General features: G+C 38.9%; 1 protein-coding gene across 1 annotated transcript in view; it reads left to right on the forward strand.

Annotated features, from left to right (window-relative positions):
• Nucleotides 1–1966: 1966 nt before the first annotated feature.
• ARMH4 (armadillo like helical domain containing 4) overlaps nt 1967–12407 on the forward strand; it is a 93614-nt gene continuing 83173 nt past the window's right edge. Inside the window, exons 1-2 of the mRNA XM_070749758.1 lie at nt 1967–2230; nt 8894–9011. The gene's annotated coding sequence lies outside the window, so the exon portion shown is untranslated. The remainder of the gene's footprint in view (nt 2231–8893; nt 9012–12407) is intronic.

The raw sequence follows: 12407 nt of genomic DNA on the forward strand, positions 1-12407 counted from the left end.
TTTTTCCTTTCTCGCTTTTTACAGAACTTTTTCTTAGCTTAGGGGGGGGGGAAAGCAAGGAGGCACATTATAGATAATGGATAAAATTAGTATAAGGGCAGACTAGATGGACCATGAGGTCTTTTTCTGCCGTCAGTCTTCTATGTTTCTATTATGGATGGCAGGGAGGAAAGATATAGTGTCTCTACTATTAAACGTATATGTTGCAGACTTCTAGTTACTGGTTGGTTTACAATGTTAAAAACGGTTGAGATTAAACAAAATACAAAACCAAAACTAAGAAACAAACCAAAACCAACACAAAATAAAAGACAATGCAAAAGAACCCCACCTCAGAGGGGCTCAAAAAGGAAGGCAGGTGTGTGTGTGAAAGGTTAAAATAGTAGAATAGGTAGAATTACTGGGACCTAATAACTTGCTACCTTACTTCTGTAAGAATTGCTTTGTTCCTGTAAGAATTAGAATTGCCTCTGCCGGTGATCTAACTTCTGTTTTCTTATTTTTTTTTTTGTACAACTCCAGCCTGGTGGATATCTCAATAAGGGGGGGGGGGGTGTCATTCATTCATTCATTCATTCATTCATTCATTCATTCATTCATTCATTCATTCATTCATTCATTCATTCATTCATTCATTCATTCATTCATTAGATTTGTATGCCGCCCCTCTCCGTCATGGTTTAGCAAGGTTACATCAGGCAAATACCTGTGTTGCTAAGCACTCAACCCCCCTGTTTCTTGCTGCACAGCCAATGCAGGGTTACAAGGAAGACATGGGCCAGGGGGGCAGAATTGCGTACTAACTAAGCTGATGTCTCTGAAGTTATAAAAGGACGCCATACTTTCCTGAAGGTGTGGCCTTTCACTGTATGCTCTTTGTCTGTATGTTGTGGAATGGTCTACCCAGTTCTTTTTTGTACAAATAAAAACTGATTCCCCCCCCCCCCCAAGTCTCTTGGGTCTCTTTGGCATTCTGGTGACTCAAGTACATTTGACAGAGGTATCTGTCACCTTTGCTAAAGGCTTGAGCAAAAAAAACGTGCTTAAAGGTGCTTCAAAATACCAACAGGATAGGAACTGTTCAGATTTTAGTCTAATTCCAGAGGGCAGGTGCTGCTACGGAGAATATATATTTTGGGGTTCCAGACAGACTTGTTTATCCATGAAACTGATAGTCATGTATATTCACACATGCAGAGTTCAAGATACTTTATTATGTCCTGCCAACAATACAGGAATCTTCCAAAATTGTCATTTTTCCCTTGGAAACAAATAGATAAGGCTCCAAGGAGCCCACCAAGGATAAAACTCACCTCTGTCGTCAGGCATGGGGGAATTGAGATATTCCTTTCCCCCCAGGCCTATACAAATTGTGCATGGTATATTTGTGTGTATGTTTGGTTTTTAATAAGGGTTTCTTAGTTATTTTAAATATTAGATTTGTCATATGCTGTTTTATTATTGTTGTTAACCGCCCCGAGTCTACGGAGAGGGGCGGCATACAAACAAACAAACAAACAAACAAACAAATAAATAAATTCCTAACCCAGTGATTCCAGGCTAACTGCTTGAACCCTCCTCTATGCCAGGCAAGATGCTTCCCAAGAGAAAAAACCTGATACTTCCCAACAGAAAAAAACCTGATGCTGGAAATACAGATTGGAAATACAGTAGTATATAATTGTGTTGTTTAGTATGCTTTACAGAATTAACCATAATTTGTTCGTCTCACATAACATCTTAACTTGGAGTGGGAAATCAATTGGCCATATGCAATTTCCAGAATACTCTCAGAAGGCCCAAATATTTTAATGTGGACCATGGTGCAAAATTAAATTTTTAGGATTAAGAGTGAGCTGGTGCCTTAAACTTTTAGGATTAAGAGTGAGCAAGTTGGAATAGGAAAGTTTTGGGAGGGAGCCGGGATGTTTGTAAATACTGCATTTAAGAAATCTTGTTGGCTAACTGGGTGAGGCTTTGTGGTTTTCATGTGACTGAGTGAAGGACGTCTTTGCTTACTTTGTGAACTCATGGCCTGAGAGGGAGAGGCTTATGGCAGCAGCTAACTGATTGATCAACTGTGGATAGTGTGGCATTTCTTAGTCAACAGCTTGATCCCAACCAACTTTCTTTGAAAAGAGAAGCAATCTGGAACCTCTGATTACAGTGAAGATCAAGAGAGACTTCTGGCTACCACTGACATCCTACCCAGAAAAGACTAAGTGTCAAGGTATGTTTAGCAATTGTGAGTGAGTCAGGAAACCAAACTCTATAGAAGCATTAACATAGAAACTATGTAATAGCAAATAAGCACCATTAGATTTGTACTACAGGCACATCACCAAAATGTCCAATTTTTATTTTAATATTTTTTCCTCCTTTTCTGTGTGAGTTTAATTGTTTGTATTTTGTGTTTTTAAATAAAGTTTACTTTTATAATTTTTTAAAAACGTAGAAACTATCTTTTAGGTCAGTTTCTAAAGGAAAAAAAGGGGGGAAAACTAATTGTGAAAGCCAAGAGAGAAGATGGTGTTTTCCTATTTATTGCACAGAATGCCAATATAGAACTGGCTACTGTATTCCTGATCCAAATTTATGTCAGTTAGCCATTAGGGAATTGGTGGAAGAGTTTAGATTTATTAGACTTTGGAAAATATTTTGTAGCAGTCTGAACCTGTTCATGAAAGAGGGTTTTCATTTTGACTGAAATCATATTAGGCGTTCTAAATGGCAAAATGCCTTTTCAAATAAAATGATGCATATATTTCAGAGAATAGTGTAAAATACGCATTTTAGACGTGACCAGGATTAATTTCAGTTCCTCTCTTCATCTAATCCCATCCTAAACTGATACCTGTCTCCATGCTGTCTGATAGCCAAATCTGTCCTTAGGTTTTGCTCCAATTTTTGAAGTGGATTACTTCATAAAAAGAGGGATAGAATCAAGATCATGTGAAGTATTAATACCACTTTATAAGACCTGGTAAGGCCACTCTTGGAATTCTGCATTTAGTTTTGGTTGCCATGAAGCTAAAAGGATATTGTGACTCTCGAAAAGTTGCAGAGAAGAGTAACAAAGAAGATTAGGGGACTGGAGGCTAAAACATGAAGAATGGTTGCAGGAACTGGCCATGGCTAGTTTAATGAAAATAAGGAATATAATAAGGATAGCAAGGTATCTCTCTAATCTTTTCATTTTTTGTTCTTTTTATTTCATGTTTATGTATTTGGATTCTGTTTTTGTACTGTGCATTCTTTAATGAAAAATAAAAAAGAAAAGAAAATAAGGACCAGGGGGGACATGATGGCAGTGATCCAATATCTCAGGGATTGTGACAAAGAAGAAGGAGTTAACCTATTCTCCAAAGCATCTGAGGGTAGAGCATCTGTTGTGAGCCGCTCCGAGTCTCCGGAGAGGGGCAGGATACAAATCAAATCAATCAATCAATCAATCAACAAACAAACAAACACAAACAAACAAACAAACAAACAAACAATGGGTGGAAACTAAACAAGGAGAGAAATAACTTAGAACTAAGGAAAAATTTCCTGACAGAACAGTTAATCAGTGGAACAGCTTGCCTCCAGAAGTTGTGAATGCCCTAACACTGGAAGTTTTTAAGCAGATGTTGGCTAACCATTTGTCTGAAGTAGTGTAGGGTTTCCTGCCTAAGCAGGGGATTGGACTAGAAGACCTCCAAGGTCCCTTCCAACTCTGTTGTTGTTGTTGTTGTTGTTGTTATTATTATTATTATTATTATTATTATTATTATTATTATTATACTTACTGGAGAAGGTAGTGAGAAAACAAACAATCTAATACCAGCAACATTTGGTAAATAATGTGGAGTATAATAGTTTTCAAACAATACTAGCAATTGAAAGAATTAGTGTACTAAGTTGCAGACAAATGAATTAGTACATGCAGCATTAGCACTATTGTCTTTTAGACAGACTTAAAAATGTGATTCTTTCTGCAGATACTGAGTCAGGAAGATACGTAAATCTGCTAAATGTGTGTGTGTGTGTGTGTGTGTGTTTAAGTTGTCCAGAGTCACTTGTCAAGTGGGTCGAACGTAGACATACAATTAATAAATGGAATTGATGAAAAATGGAATAATGATATAATAGAAACCTGGTAGAGTGGAGAGAATCAATGGAATGCTGTCAGTGCTGGATATAAATTTTATAGAAATGATAAGGAAGGATGCATTGGTGAAATCTTGCTTTTAGAGCTAGAAGAATATAAAAGCTAACATATAAATAAAGTACTATGTTAATCTAATTCTACAGTCCAATATTTAAGACAGATGGAAGAAAAAACTAAATATTACTGGAAATGACAACCTTAATCCAAGAAGAGATTGGATAGCTGTTTGTCTGAAATGATATAGAGCTCTTGTTGAGCAGGGTGTTGGACTATAATACCTTCAAGGTAGGGGTGGGCTGCTGCCCAGATGTGATGGTGGGGGAAACGCAGTGGGGTAGGGAAAATGGAGCTCCACTCCAGAGCACCCAATTTGCACTGAAAGATGTTGAAAGAAAATGCATAAGCCACACCCATAGTATGGTAGTAAAAATTTTGGTAGCCCTTCACTGCTTCAAGGTTCCTTCCAACTCTTGTTATTCTCTTCGATTCTTAAAAAAAAAGATATTCATTTTATTTCTAGTTTCTGTAGAAGTTTATTTCAAGGACTATTCTTTTTATGAAGTCACTTATGTATGTATTCCCCTGATATACAGTATAAACCATTTAAAAGAAATGCTACTTGGCAGCATTTGGCCCTGGGAATCCGATCTCTACTTTAGGCTAGAATTGCAGTTGATTTGGGTGACCTTGGGCAGTGAAGAGAAATGTCTAGGTATTTCTATTCAGCAATTCTGCTTCCTAAATTATAACTGCTGACTTGTTTTAGCAAATATTCTCTTCTCCCATTGTCAGCAGTTTAGGGGCTATTGTAAGCAAAGGATCAAACTGAGAGCTTGTTGTCTAGTGCAGTGTTTCCCAAAGATATTGGGACTTCAACTCCCAGAATTCCCCAGCCAGTGAATGCTGGCTGGGGAATTCTGGAAGTTGAAGTCCAGATATCTCCCAAGTTGCCAAGGTTGGGAAACACTGGTCTACTGTACAATCGCAAACAACAAAAAAGGAAATGTTAAGAACATCAGTTGTGTCACAGTTAACAGAGATAGAACTAAAATATATGCTGCCTAGAGTTGTTTTTCAGAATGAGATAAGTGGCATATAAATAAATAAATAAATAAATAAATAAATAAATAAAATAATTGTGTCATGCAGGTTATGTTTTTCCTATCAGGATGATCCTATGGAAATAAATCCAGGGAACCAAGAAAAAAGTATTTTTATAGATGGAGGGTAGTGAAGGAAAGAAGCAAGACTGTAAAATTCCACCATAGCATAGTGTAATGGTTAGTGCTAAAATAAAACAGATGATTCAAGTCCATGCTTATTTATAAAGCACAGAGAGAATTTGTCAATATCTCTTAGCCTAATCTACTTCACAAATAACAACATAGAAGTGGAATATAACTATCACAAATTAGCAATAACTGGGGCATCTAAACTGTGGACCAATCAATATTCCTATCTCACATCAGCTATAAAATTAGTGTGTTTTGCAATAACAATCCATTCTTGCTTTATTATTTACAGCAATGTATAAATTAACCAATGTCTTATTTTTGTACCACATGCTAATTGTAATACTAGCTTTAGAGGCATCATATTCTACTCTTGGTCATGTAGAGTTATTTAACTGACTTTTCTATTTGCTTAAATCTTAATTCTGTGAAAACTACACTTGCTACAAAACTTGTGGATTATGTTATATCAGTACAGGGAATTTATAAATACTCTTTCAGCATCGTATTTGCACTCTTAAAAACTGCAGATCTTTTGAATAAAAGCTGGGACAAATAAAGGATAGTGGCAGAACACTGACTCCGCCTGAAGACCTCCTGCTTCTCTAGTTAGACTAATTAAGTCTAATTGGGCCTACAGCAAAAGATCTGAAGCTGTATGGAAGGCCTGCTGGGACAAAGAAGCGATGCCTGCTTTCCCTTTGGAAATACAAATGGTGAGAGTTTGATCTGAAACTGGCTTTGGTGTAGGTTGGAGCATCTCAAGTACGATTCCCAGACTTGGCTGAAATGGTACAGGGCCATGATGATGAACCTATGGCACGCATGCCAGAGATGGCACATAGAACCTTCTCTGTGGGCATGTGCACTGTTACCAGTTGCTCTCAGTTTGTTACTAGGCTGGCCTAGTGATCATAATAAATTTCTCTGTCAATACAGTCCAATTTTTCTTTTTGTACATTCTTGAGAAATTCAAATTTGAGAATCACGAAAAGTGATTTTTAATAATAAACTCAGCTTATCATTTAGAAAACAGTTTGTCTAATTCTTAAAATACAGATACTGTTTTTATATACAGTCACTCTGAATGCTCCCCAAGCCCCGTGTTTCTGGAAGGGATGAATGAAGAATACTAGGAATTTGCTTAAGAGTATAGAATAGAATAGAATATATATTTTGATTGGCCAAGTGTGATTGGACATACAAGAAATTTGTCTTGGTGCAGATGCTCTCAGTGTACATAAAAGAAAAGATAGATTTGTCAAGAATCACAACACTTAGTCCAGGTGCAAATAAACAATCCAAACATTAGGAACCAGTCAATATAAATTGTAAGGATACAAGCAACAAAGTTACAGTCATACAGTCATTAGTGGGAGGAGATGGGTGATAGGAACAATGAGAAGATTAATAGTAGTGCAGACTTAGTTTGACATTGTTTATTTATTTATTTTTATTTTATTTATTTATTTATTTGTCATACAAGTATAGTATTATAGTACATTTTAGCATAAGTATAGAGATAAGTATAAAGTAGAGATAGAAAGGATAAAAAAGACATTAGGACAGGAACGGTAGGTGTTCAGTGCTCCATAGCGTCATTTTGAGGGTAGGAATTGAAACAGTTTGTGTCCAGGATATGAGGTGTTTGTAAATATTTTCACTGCCCTCTTTTTGACTTGTGCAGTATACAGGTCCTCGATGGAAGGCAGGTTGGCAATAATTGTTTTTTCTGCAGTTCTGATTATCCTCTGCAAGTCTCTGTCTGTCTTGTTGGGTTGCAGAACAATGCTTGTATATGCTTGTCATGCCAGCCTTCATGGTCAGCCCAGCTGCCCAGCTAAAGCAAGCAGGCTTATTGAATTGCAGCAATATAGAAAGATACTAGAAGTTGATGTCTGTCCTCATTTCGGGGCATGTTGTGTGCTGATTGCTGAGAAAAGAAGGCAACAAAGACAAAGAGCTCAGGAAATAATCTAACAAAGAATTTTAGAGAGCTGTTACACAAGGAACAGTATAATAACATTTGTAAAGACTCCGAGGGAGAAACAGACATAGAAAACAGGTCTTCCAAGATATTCTCCGTTTACAAAAAACTTTTACTAGAAAATGAAGTGAGATCATCACTCTGGGTCTTTACCTGGTTAAAAAAACTACAGCATTTGATGGCATTTTTGATTGATGGAACCTATAGAAATATGTGGAATATATAACGAGGAAAGTAGGGTGGAAGGAAGACAACTATGTTTAAAAAATTGAAGGATGAAGCATCAATAAGTACCAGTAGCACTATGTGGATAACATTACCCTGGTAGCTAAAAGTGTAAATGGTCTACAAATTATAGTGCTGTAACAGTGAAAGGCTACCAAAATTTTTACTACCACACTGTGGATGTGGCTTATGCAGGACGCCCTGCATTTGCTTTCAACATCTTTCAGTGCAAATTGGGTGCTCTGGGGTGGAGCTCCATTCATTCATTCATTCATTCATTCATTCATTCATTCATTCATTCATTCATTCATTCATTCATTCATTCAATTTATATGCCGCCCATCTCTGAAGTCTCGGGGCGGCTCACAACAACAAAAACAGTACAAATCCCAAATTAAAACAATTTAAAACCCTTAATATGAAAACAATAATACATCTCATACATTTTCGCTACCCCACTGCGTTCCCCCCCCACATCCGGGCAGCAGCCCACCCCTGTGCTGTAACAAAAGACTGAAGACTGCAAAAACCGGGACTATGAAATCATGACTAAAATGCGATCTGAAAAGCAGCTCAATTTATATCCATATTACTGCTAGCAATTTACATTGATACTAACTTCTAAACTTTGCTAAGTCAGTAATTCCTAATAAGGGTTAGTGAACCATAGTTTTGATTAGAGATGCTCTAACAAAACCAGATAATTTGTTATCTAGCCCAGAAATTATATATTACCAGCAGCAATTCACAGCATGTAGCAAAGTTCCCCCACCCCCCGAGATGCTGGGAACGAAACGAATCCTGGACCTGTTTTATTTATTATGTTACTTCGTTTAGATTTAGCTTTCCCATCCTTCACCCCAATGGAAACCAGACAGCATATCTGGGATCTCCAGGGTCTTCTAGTCCAATTGTTGACAGCCTGCAAAATAGCTGTACCATCTGTGCTCGGGCCCTATCCAGCTTGCCATATGCTCTGTTCAGAGATACGGGTTCTACATATTGCAAGTCAAGGTCTGTCTATCTTTGAAATGCTGCATTTACTCCTACTATATGAATAAACACTTCTACTCCGACTATTACCTCGTATAGTTTTTCTTTCTACCAGCTCCAGTGGACACTGAGTAGAGCTAGGGTTGGGTGGCTTGAAAGAGTGCTTCAGGGAGGCAGGGTGTATCTTGCTATGGGTTTTGCCCAATCGCTGAGCCGGGGAAGGAGGCTCTCATGAATATGAAAAGCATCTGTACTCTCTCTCTTTCTCTCTCTCTCTCCTCCCTTTCTTTTCTCTCCTCCTCCTAGTCTCTTGGCCATGAAGGCAGCAGCAGAGCAGCTGAACGGAGGATGCTGAAAACCCACAGGAAGCTTTTCCCAGGGACTTTAAAGATGCTACCCAGCTAAAGTGACAGCAGGCGTTCAGGTAAGGCAAAAATTGAGGTAACCTTGAGGTATTTGTGGCTCAGAGGGAAGAGAGACCTAGGAGGACCTGCCTTTGGAGGGACTGGCCAGAGATTGCTTCGCCCCAGGCTCAGTTAGGATTTCTAGACAATGGACGTATGCTATGCTTCGCTTATCTGGAGGATGCAGGATTAGGGAAGCAAACGGGCCTTGCCGAGGGATGCAGGAATTCTTTTCTCACTACCTTTGCTCATCCCCATCCCATCCCGCCTGGATTCCTCAAGAATGGGGGAAAAAAGGCAGCTGTAGCCCAGCCTCCTCCTTTGTATTACTGGAGGAAATGGATGTTGCCGCTAGCTAGCTGCTATTGCTTTGGTCTGCCTTTTGTTTGAGGATTTGTGGCTCTCTTCTCCCCTTCCACAGCAACACTGCCCCCCCTTCCCGCAAAGATCAAATTTCCCTCAGTTCATGGCTGATTTCATTCATTTCTCTCTCCTCCTGGCTCTGGGTCAACACCCTTGTGGAATTTGGAGACTAAACAGGGTCGCATGGCTTTGTAACGCCAGCATATAAATGAAAACTGACGATCGAATCTTTTTTTTTTAAAGCACAACTTTTTGTGTGATGCCAAAGTTAAATAGAACTGCTGCTCTTTCGTTGCTGTTAGATAAGCATCGTTCTCTTTTGCTGGGATGGGGTGGGTGGGTAGGAAAATGAAAAGAACTATTCTTTTTCTTGTTTATCAGTGTCATGGGAATGATTGAATCAGAGATCTGGAGGAGGCAGGGGAGGGAGCCAACTTTGTTCCATTTGTTGTGCAGTGCTTGCTTGGGTTACTTACTACACCCCCCACTCTGCAAATGAAATGCAACATAAGGTGGCATTCTGCACACAACGATTTGTGCCGGGAGGCACATGTGGGATTCTCCAGAGATGTGATGCCTTGGAACAAAAAGTTACTCTTTCTTTTGTTTGTAATCTGTATATATTAGAGATTAAATGGGCATTTGACTACCATTTACCTAAGAACGTGTGCTGCCAGATTTTAGAAAAGAAAAGAGAAGGGGAAAACTTAACCATCAACCTCATTGCCATTCTCACAGACTGCATTTAGCTTGTTGGAGCCATAGTCATGCAAAACTGCTCTGTTATTTTTTTTCTCTTTCCTCTCCAAATCATGTGTTATAAATCATATCTATATATTGATTGAGATCCCGGCTTTCGTCATATTCAGCAAACCATGATTAGTTAAATCATGACTTAAAATGAGAGTTGATTACCCTCTTTCTCTTTTGAGAAAAAAGCTGCTTCTTGAAAGGCAGACTTTAAATTCATGTAAGATTCTGCCTGGTACCTTCAGGTAGGTTTTAGGATGAATCTCCTAACTGGAGCTCTCTCCACATGTGCTGGTCTACAACTAATGCTGTCTGAGAGTGATGGGAGTTTTAATGTAACACATGTGGAAAACATACAGTTGGAGAAGGCACAATAGCTAATACCGATTAGATCAGTGATCCAATAAAGCAGCTTATTATTTTGGTATTCTTTTTTTTTTATTAAGAAAAGGTAGCAAACAACAATTTAGTATGATTCTCCTCATCTCCAGCCCAGAGTTGATCGCTTACTCACTGGTGACATCACTCATTCAATACTCTGTCAGGGATTCCTTCATTCAATGGTTCAGAAGAATTTAACAGATAATTCATATAACGTGCTTCTCTAGAATCTAGCATTATGGGATAAATATTATGTCTGGAGCTGAATTGGGTCTAGTGATTCACTTCTTAATTAATAAGCATTGCCTTCTCTACCACTTTGTTCTAAACATAATTAAAACGTTAAATAGAGCAAATAAGCATGAAAATAATCTTGTTTTCTGTGCAGAAAAATAGATATTCAACACTGACTATCAAATTCATATAGTAGTTAAAGTTAAGTATTTATCTTTGCCAAATTAGAAACAGCTAAAGGAAAAAAATGAGAGCCAGTTTGGTATAGTGGTTAAAGTATCAGGCTACAAACCAGGCAGTCATGAATTCTAGTACCAACTTCAAAACAAATCCAGTGGTATGACCTTAGCCAGTCACTTTCTCTCAGCTCTAAGAAGGAGACAATTACAAATCACTTCTGTAAAACCTTGCCAACCTGTATTTTTAGCAAATTAATGTGGGGGATCCAACGCTTTTTAATTTTTTTTTATATTTTCCCCCAAAAGAGAAAGTTGGTCCTATTTATAGTCCCTGCTTAAGGATTTATCTATCTAAGTACGCCTCTACTTACGAACTTTTCTAGATAAGAACCGGGTGTTCAAGATTTTTTTGCCTCTTCTCAAGAAGCATTTTCCACTTACAAACCCGAGCCTCCGAAACTGTAACTGGAAAAGGCGCGGAGAAGCCTCCTTGGGGCCTCTCTAAGAATCTCTTGGTAGGAAACAGGGCCAGAAAAGGTGGTGAGAAGCCTCCGTGGAGCCTCTCTAGGAATCTCCTGGTAGGAAACGGGGCCAGAAAAGGTGGGGAGAAGCCTCCGTGGGGCCTCTCTAGGAATCTCCTGGTAGGAAATGGGGCCAGAAAAGGTGGGGAGAAGCCTCCGTGGGGCCTCTCTAAGAATCTCTTGGTAGGAAACAGGGCCAGAAAAGGCGCGGAGAAGCCTCCTTGGGGCCTCTCTAAGAATCTCTTGGTAGGAAACAGGGCCAGAAAAGGTGGTGAGATGCCTCCGTGGGGCCTCTCTAGGAATCTCCTGGTAGGAAACGGGGCCAGAAAAGGTGGGGAGAAGCCTCCGTGGGGCCTCTCTAGGAATCTCCTGGGAGGAAACAGGGGCGGAAAAGGTGGGGAGAAGCCTTCGTGGGGCATCTCTAGGAATCTCCTGGTAGGAAACGGGGCCAGAAAAGGTGGGGAGAAGCCTCCGTAGGGCCTCTCTAGGAATCTCCTGGGAGGAAACAGGGCCTCCATCCTCCCTATGGTTTCCCCAATCACACGCATTATTCGCTTTTACATTGATTCCTATTGGAAAAATTGCTTCTTCTTAAAAACTTTTCTACTTAAGAACCTGATCACAGAATGAATTAAGTTCATAAGTAAAGGTACCACTGTATTTACATGCCGCTCAATCCAAAGCGGACTCAGAGTGGTTAAGAAGTGGAATAAATACAATAGCATTAAAATACAACCAAAATTGCATAATAAAATCAGTAATATAATAACAATAAAATAATCTTAAAAAGAACCATGCACACACAAAACAGTGAATCTAATTCCAAGCCTGCCAGAAAAGCCAGGTCTTAAAGGATGGTCATGTTATTCAGTGTCCTCTTTCATTTCTCATGTATGTGGTCTTCACTACATCTTCGCAACATACCATCTTCTCTGGAGTTTCGTATCAACTCTGCGAATTCCTTCTGTTAACCAAATTTACTTTTCAC

Source organism: Erythrolamprus reginae, chromosome 1, assembly GCF_031021105.1.
Source record: "Erythrolamprus reginae isolate rEryReg1 chromosome 1, rEryReg1.hap1, whole genome shotgun sequence".
NCBI classification, from domain to species: domain Eukaryota; kingdom Metazoa; phylum Chordata; class Lepidosauria; order Squamata; family Dipsadidae; genus Erythrolamprus; species Erythrolamprus reginae.